The sequence below is a fragment of the Alligator sinensis genome, unplaced genomic scaffold, assembly GCF_000455745.1.
Source record: "Alligator sinensis unplaced genomic scaffold, ASM45574v1 scaffold264_1, whole genome shotgun sequence".
In the NCBI taxonomy this organism is placed as follows: Eukaryota; Metazoa; Chordata; order Crocodylia; family Alligatoridae; genus Alligator; species Alligator sinensis.
Genome location: NW_005841831.1, coordinates 1723394 through 1731865, shown reverse-complemented (window position 1 = coordinate 1731865; position 8472 = coordinate 1723394). Strand labels below are relative to the sequence as shown.

At 50.3% G+C, this 8472-nt stretch overlaps 1 protein-coding gene across 1 annotated transcript in view; it reads left to right on the top strand.

The window, feature by feature from the left end:
* The window catches only part of LOC112551815 (beta-microseminoprotein-like), an 18744-nt gene that overhangs the window by 1024 nt on the left and 9248 nt on the right, over positions 1 to 8472 (top strand). The window lies entirely within an intron of this gene.

Genomic DNA, 8472 nt, shown 5'->3' with positions numbered 1-8472 from the left:
GCACATGGTGACCCAGATGGGATCGGGAGAGAACTCGCACATGGCGACCCAGGCGGGATCAGGAGAGGGCCCGCACAGGCCCTTCCTGCTGCAGCCACTCAGAGCCTGCACCTAGGCTGCCCTGCAGGAACTCAGCATGGCCAGCCCTGCCCCATGGGGTGGTCCGGAGGCAGTGGTGACAGTGGCAGAGAGGTGCCACAGGGCAGCGTGGGCTCCAAAACATGCATGCAATTAACACATTTAAAAAATTAACATGGTAATTGGTATTTGCACTGATCACATACATTAATACAGATTAACTGACAGCCCTACTATATATACAGGCAGTCCCCGACTTAAGACATTTTGAGTTACAATGAATGTCATTTATAAACTGACACCATGTTTCGACTTTCAGACATTAGTTTGAGCTGATGCCATGCCATACCACGCCATGCTACGCCATGCCATGCCACGCCACGCCAGCGAACAAGTTTGCTGCATCGCCCATCTCCCTGGAAAACATCTGTCCAAATATCCTTGGGCACTTTCTTTAAGAAAGCAGACAAGACTCCAGAAAAACCTGCAGCCAAGACTCCAGCCAAGAGCCCTTCAAAAAGTCCAACCAAGAACCCTTCAGAAAGTCCAGCAAAGTCACCTCAAAGAAGTCCTTCCAAATCATTATGATTGCTATTTACAATATAAATACATTAATGTAGTTATATCACTCATCTGTAATTGATTGAGTACAAAATTCTGGGTTATTTTTGGTCAAAATAGGGTATTGGGTCTTGGTTCAGGAACCAATCCCTCATTTATAACACTGCTTCCATGGGACAATCAGTTCCAAGTTATGACGTTTCAACTTAAGTCTTTCCCTGCTGGTGCTCCCAGAGAGGCCAATCTGCTGTCTTCTCTGCCAGCTGACACTCAGCTGCCTCTCTAGTAAGTGCCCCCACAGGCTTCTGCGGGTTCCATTCGGCCAGGTTTTCCGAGTTACGACGTTTCAACTTAAGATGCAGTTTTCAGGAACCAATTCTGTCATTATAGGTCTGCCTGTATAGGACTGCCTGTATAGGTATCAGTTGAACACAATGTTTTATTGATATTTTTACAATTTTAAAGCAATTTGGAAACTAACTAGTGGCTCAATCATTATAATAAAATACATTCTAAATATCTATATATTTTCACATTTGATTTTGTTTTTTTAATCATAGAAAATCAGAGCTCTCCCTGTCCCTATATCTTACCAGGACACGGGTCCAGCTGCAGGTATTGTGTCCCCGCATAGTTGCTTTGTGGCACTGAGCAGTCCTGATATGCCAGTGCCCTGTCCCTGCCCATGCTGTTGCCCCTCACTCCTAAACCACAGCCCCCCCCAGCCCTGTGCCCTTCACTCCCAACTTGCAGTCCCTCTCCCCTGCCACCCAGCTGTGCTGGTGCCCCTCACTCTCAACCCGCAGCACCCTGGCCCTGCCAGTGACCCTCACTCCCAATCCACAGCTCCTCATACCATTAACCCTGCTGGTGCCCCTCACTCCCAAGCACAGCCTCCTAGCCCTGCCAGTGCCCCTCACTCACAACTCACAGCCCCCTACCCCCCCAGATGCCCCTCACTGCTGACCCACAGCCTGCCCATCCCTGTGGATGCCCCTCACTCCTGATCCGCAGCTCCCCATCCCTCCTGGTGCCCTTCATTTCTGACCCACAGCACACTGGCCCTACCAGTGCCCCTCAGCCACCCCAGGTGCCCCTCACTCCTGATCTGCAGCCCCCACATCCATGCTGGTGCCCCTCACTCCCAACCTACAGCACCCTGCACCCAGTTTTGAGGGCTATGGGACCAGGGCCAGGGCCCACAGCCTTCTGCCTCCCCCAGCAGCACCTGAGCTCCAGCTGCTGCACACAGGAGGTGATATCAGCTGCAGGCACAACAGAGCATGAGCCCAGCCTTCACCCCCACCCCAACCCCCACTCCCATCTCCATCCGTGGGCTGCATGGCCAGAGCAAATGGAGACTGTGCGGGGCTGCAGAATGTGGGCTGCTCACTGTGGGGCTCAGGGCTCCCTGCCTTGCTGCCCTCCACCCAGGGGCCACCATGACTTAGTGGTTCAGACCTGGCATGGGAGGGCATAGAGGCTCAGTGCTGCTACTGCTGCCGGGAGCCACATACCAGACATACTGCCATGGCAAGGCACTCTCTGCCTACTTGGCAACAGTGCAGGGGGCGGCACAGAATTGTACCCTCCCTCCCTCCCCCCCCGCTGCTGCTGGGCAGGCAGGGGACCCCTTGCCGTGGTGACGTGGCTGGCATAGGTCTCCCAGCAGTGGCAGCACTGAGCCTTCCCACCCCATTCTGCCCTCCTATGCTGGGACCTGCCTGCTGGGTTGTGCAGGCCTGTCGGGGAAGGACAGCAGTGTGAGGAGCCCTGAGCCCACAGAAAGAAGCCCACATCCTCCCCCACCCCATGCACAAACCTGGGGGGCTGCATGATCCCCCATGCCTCCTGCCCCATGAGTGCACACAGTGGTGGGAAGCCAACCCCTTCACTGCCCATGGCTCCTTCCTGCTACCCAAATGGGCCCTGCAGTTATGCATTCCCATCCTGGTCCCAGGCCTCAGGCCCCAGGCCCCAGGCACTGCCCTGTCTGGGCAGTGCCCCTAGCCCTAGTGTCAGCCACCAACCCTGCCCCATTCCCTCCATCACCATGGGGGCCTCAATCTGCCCCCAACTCCTATGCCCCCTCTCCCCTGCATAGGCTTACCTGCAGGCAGCTGGGGGAGCTGCATATGGTGCCCTCCATGTCCCACTCCCCTTAGCTCTAACCAGCCCTTGCAGGCTGGAACTCTGCCAGCCTGCAAGGGGAAACCTGTGGTTTCCCATGTTTTTCTCCTTTAAAGGAGAAAATCCACATTCTTTTGTGGCAAACAGAAAACCCGGTCCCTGATGATCCCCAACAAACTGAAGAGATAGTGCCATGAAGAAGAGGAAGGCTTATCTGAACCTAAATTCACTGAAGAATTGGGATTTCTAGTGGGAATTGCAATGGGTAAGAGCCACAAGGTGAAATTAATTTGTATGTTGCTAACACATGGACAAAACCACAGATTGCATATCAGAACATTTGAGACAGGTGTGACTGTCCCGCAGAAGGACCCTAAACCAGAGAGGTTGCTTTCTGTAAGTGTACTGAAGTCAGACAAGAGCCAAAACCATTAAGAGCCAGCCAATAATCTTCAGTGAAACTCAGGAAAATTGGAACATGAGTTCAAGTGAAGTCATCGTGGCCTGGAGCCTGAGCAAATGAGGGCAGTACAAGAAGTCCTGCTGGAATATGCACTCAACCTTGGAGACCATGACCTAGGGCATACAGGCTTAACAAAGCACCAGATTAATACTGGCAATGCCAAACCTATCAAACAGAATGGAATGAATGGAAGAGCACCCATCCATTTCCAGCAGGGGGTAGGCCCAAATCGAGAAAAGGTGGAAGTGGTTAAGGTCTGGCCAGTACCTTGAAATGTAACAGAACTGTGCAGCTTCTTGGGTTTAGCTTCCTAATGTAGAAGATTTATGGCAGATTTTCCTACTATTGCAAACCCCTTATATAAACTCTCCAATAAGGCAAAGTTAATCTGGACCCGGGAATGTCAAGATGTTTTTATAAAGCTAAAGTGGCAGTTAATGTCATCCCCTATTTTAACATATCCTGATCCTCAATTACCCTTCTTGTTGAACACTGATGCAAGTGACATTGGCATTGGAACTGTATTGTCAGAAGTTAAAGGAAGCCAGAAAAAGGAGGCACAAGATAGAGGCTGGAGTATGGGGAAGAGAAAGCAGTGTGCACGTGGACTCTGGTTAGGCCTATACAGAGGAGTGCACAGTGGATCTAGAGATCTTACTGGCTTGGTCAGCTAGGACTGTCGACTAAAGGAGCTGGATCCAGACTTGGGGGCAGCTGCAGGATGCTGTTTGAGTGCTCTAGGGACTAAATCGGGGGTGGGAAATGATTTTGGCTGGAGGGCCACTTAACGAGTTTTGGTGCGCTGTCAAAGGCTGCAGAAACAAAATCTTTCAGAAGATACACCCCTCTAACAAATTATAGATAAAAACAAATCATATACTAAAAATCAAATGTCTACTATAACATATTTTAATTTTATTTCAAAATATAATTTTTTGTCCTGATTTATATATTTTTTTGAGTAGTGTATATTGAGGCGATTGCATAATAGCTCAAAATAAAGTCTTACTCTTGTATATTGTGTGCAGGGTGGTGGGGAGGTGTGTAGGGTGCATGGGGGTATGGGGGAGAGGTGTGTGTGTGTGTGTGTATGTGTGTGTGAGGGGAGTGTTGAGTGTGTTGGGGAGTGGGTGTGTGCAGATCGGGGCAGGGGGCGGGCAGGGGGGGAGGATGTCTACAAACTACATCCTGGGTGGGAAGACAGGGGCACCCCCTGTCTCACCATGCATGAGCTTGCCAAGGCAGTGCACGAATCTAGCTAGCGGATCACCAGAGGCTTTGCACCTCTGAAGTATGAAAAGAATCTAGGCACTGCTTGTAGCTCAGGGTCTCCTGGCACACACTTGGGTATGCAGATCCTCTGGCTAACATTGATACCTCTATAGATTTACCTGTGAGCCTTTTGACTTGCAGTACACATATCATCATGAGCAGGGATCCGGGCTTTGCATTTTCCTGAGGAAAAACATGGATTTTCCCCTTTAAATGAGAAAAACACAGATTTTTCCCTTTGAAGCAGGAAACCATGGGTTTCCCCTTTTGCAAACAGCTCTCTGCAGGATGGCAGAGTTCCAGCACACAATGAGCTGCTTGCAAAAAGTGTGCAAAACCCTAAGCCCTGTCTGGAAAGGGAGGGAAATGGGGCAGGGGCAGACCCTGAGAATCTGAGACCAGCCAGGGCTGGCGCAGACTCACTTTGCTTCTTACAGCCTTTGGGGTAAGTAGAGCCTAGGGGGCTAGGGCCCTGGGGGGCTGTGAGTGCTGGAGCCTGGGGGCAGCTGGGGGCACCTATGGAAGGGCTGGAGGGTGGCAGGGGGCTATGGGTCAGGAATGAGGGGCACCGGTACGGCTGGGTGGGGCCCTGTGTGTTGGATGTGGGTCACACTGCCAGGGCTTGTAGGGACAGCTGGCAGGATGGGTGGGGGCAGGGCAGGGGAGTGCAGGTGATGATGCAAGGGTTGGGAGGGACTGTGGGTAGAGCTGGTAGGGCTGGTGGGGGGCCAGGGCAGGGGTGTGCGGGTGGGCAATTTGGGCCACATGGGGTGGAGGGGAACATGTGGCAGCAGCAGCCCTCCAAGACCCAATTAGATGATCAGTAAAGACAGGCTTAATCTGCAGAGCCCAGGGCTTAATTCTGCAGGTTTGCCATGGCCCCGGGCTCCATTCTGCTCTTGCTGCACCCAGCTGCCCCAGCCTGGCCAGGCCAATGGGAATGGTACGCGGGCAGCAGGCAGAGATGGGAAGAAGGGAGCTTGGGGCAGGCTCAGGGGAATAGGACTAGGAAGCTGCTGTTTTATTTTTTCTTCCCCAAGGGCTTGAGGAGAAGTGAGTGGTGGGAGGCTACTGCTTTTATTTTCGGGTTCAAATCAAAACACCATTCAAAACAGTTCTTAGGTTTTGTCTGATTCTAGTTCAACACCCAGTTAGAATAGGGGGCAGTGGAACAGACACCCAGGGAAGCTGTTAGCTCTCTAACACTGGAGGTATTCAAGAAGAGGGTGATGATCAGTCACCAGTTGGTGATGTGCCAATGCTTCTGCTGAGACTCAGCCCCAGAGGGTCCCAGCTGCAGTGTTTTGACCCTCCAACTCAGGGTCAGACTGATGCTGCATTGGGGTCAGGAATGAATTTTCCCCTGCTCAGACTAGTACAGAGTGGGGGGCAGGGGAGCCGTTGCCTTCCTCTGCAGGAGGGGCAGGGCCTCTCTGCCTGGGATTTCTTAGCAGCTGCTGAGGGGTTGCACCAGGTGAGTCCTACAGGCAGCACCAGCTGGCACCCAGCAGCCCTGTGTTGCCCCCAAGCCCTTGCCCCTGTTCCAAGGTTCCGGTAGGGCTTGCTGTAATTTGCTCTAGGGTGGGAAGTCTTCCCACCTTTCTGCTTGGAATCAGGAAACCAACAAAATTGCAGGGCTTGCTTGCAAAAGTCACTCATAAAGACCACGTCGCTCAGTATGGCAAGGATAATTTTAACACTAATGGTACTGTGCTGTGCTGTGCTGTGCTGCATGCACACGTTTGAAAGCAGATGATTGCAGAACACATGGAAAGCACTAAGCATAAATGAAAAGCATAACTGAAAACAGGTGAAGAGAAGACACTGAAACAGCAGGGCCCAACAACAGCAGGACCAACTACAGTAAAGAAACAATGCAGTGTGTGACTGCAGCATTCCAGAGTTCTACAGCTGTCAAAGACCACCGTGACACCGTCACTTCGGATTTTATTCAAATGTGTTTAAAAGCAGACTTTCCTCTGCAGAAAATGGATATACCTGTTGTCAGGGATTTTTTGAGGGAGCACATTAAGGGAGGCAGTGTCATTCCCAAGTCAAACTAATTGTATGTCCACCTACCAGCTCTTGTTGAAGAAAAACAGTGCTTTCTTAATGACTGAAGGAAACTTCATTGCCATGCTTGCCAGTGAAACACCCTCATCCAGTATAGACCAGTTTTCAACATTTTCTTTCAGGTGCTCAAGGTACAGCATGCTGACATTCCCACACCACAGCTGGTAAAGACAGTGTGCCTGAGGAGAGTTAATCATGCCACCATTTCCCAAGCCTTGATTTCTTGTATGGTGGAATTCAGCATCCCACTTGAGCGAATATTAGCGTTTGCAACAGACAGTGCGAGCTACATGGTGAAGGTTTGGAACGATGTGCTTTGCAATCTGTGGTCCAGCTGTGTACATATTTGTTGCTATGCACATATAGTTGCTCTAGCAGGAAATACTTGGCAAGATCCCTTCAAGTAAGTGGATTGCTTTGTTGCTTTGATGAAGTCCCTTTTAGTGAAAGTTCCAGCTCATTGTGCACAGTTCTTGGGATACCTGAAGGAATGGAGAGTTGATTAGCCAACAATTTCACCTGAACCAGTTGTGACCAAGTGGAATACATGGTTCAGTTGTGTAAAATATCATGCATAGTACTCCCAGCTCGGCCATGGGTTCGATGAGTATGAATGAATGGAACTTGCCAGCTTGTTAGTGGTAGAAGACCTGCACATTGACATGAAGCACATTACAGAAAACAGTGGATGCCTGGTGACAGTACTGGATATTTTACAGTCCCCAAAACACCAAATACCCAAAGTGCAGAACACCTTCCTGGATTCAATTTTATGGTTGGAGCATCATGCATCATCAACTGCAAATGCAGAAGGGTCTACAGCTGCTCAAAGAACTGCTGATAAATGGAGATGGTACAACGTAAAAAGTAAACAGCCAGCAATTGATTTTTCTGTGCTGTTCATGCACTGGATCCTAAACAAATTGCTGCTGTTTATACAGATTATGAAACTAGAATTAAAGCTATCCCATGTATGCAACCTGGAATGACAAGTGTATTTAGGGATTGTCAAACACAGGCTTGCAGATGCTGAGGATCCCATTCAGTTCTGGATGGCTGTTGAAGATTGCATTCCTAACCTGGCAAAACATGCAGTGTCTCTCCTCCAACTGAGTGTAAACTCAGTTGACGTAGAAGAACGTTTCAGTAAACTTGGGGTTCTTTTCAGTACTCAGCACCAGTGTCTGAAAGATCAAAATGTGGCTGGAATGCTGCAACTCTATTTTAACAACCCAGACTAACTCAGAAAGCTCAGAAAGTGATTTAATTTTTCTGTGCATTTAAAAAAAAACAATTTAGCTAGCATTTGGATCACAGCCCTGATTTATTATCCCTTCCTGTTTATTTACATGGGAGAATACCTTACAGGTATTAGTACCTGTACTTGAAAGACCCAGCCAGCAAGTTTCTTCTGCAGAGTCTTTAATCCTGCTCTAAGCAGTTTGTGGATTGGGACTATGAATTTGGGGGTGCAGTAACTGGCAGAGGTAAGCAGCTGTCCCCCACAGACACCACGTGGGAGCGAGGACCATTGCACCCCAGTAGCTCACCAAGGACCCTTTCAGGAACAACTTACATCACAGCAATGGCTGGCATACTCCAGCAGCTCACCAACAAGCAGGGATTCCCACCCGACAAGGAGCAGCCTACATTGTAGCGCATCTCAGCAGCACACCTCAGCAGCTCACTGAGGAGCTGCCCCCGGTGCATTTTACAGGGTTCCTTTTAGTCCCCTTATCTGGCCAGTTAGGGTGAAGCAGATATAGGGTGGTGGGCCCCAGAGCTCCCTCCCTTGGGTGGACCTCCCAAGTCCAGACTGCTTGGGCTTGGTAGAAACTTGCTAAGGGGTGGGATGTGGTGGGGCACACTCGGTGCCTGCCACTTTAGGGCTAGGG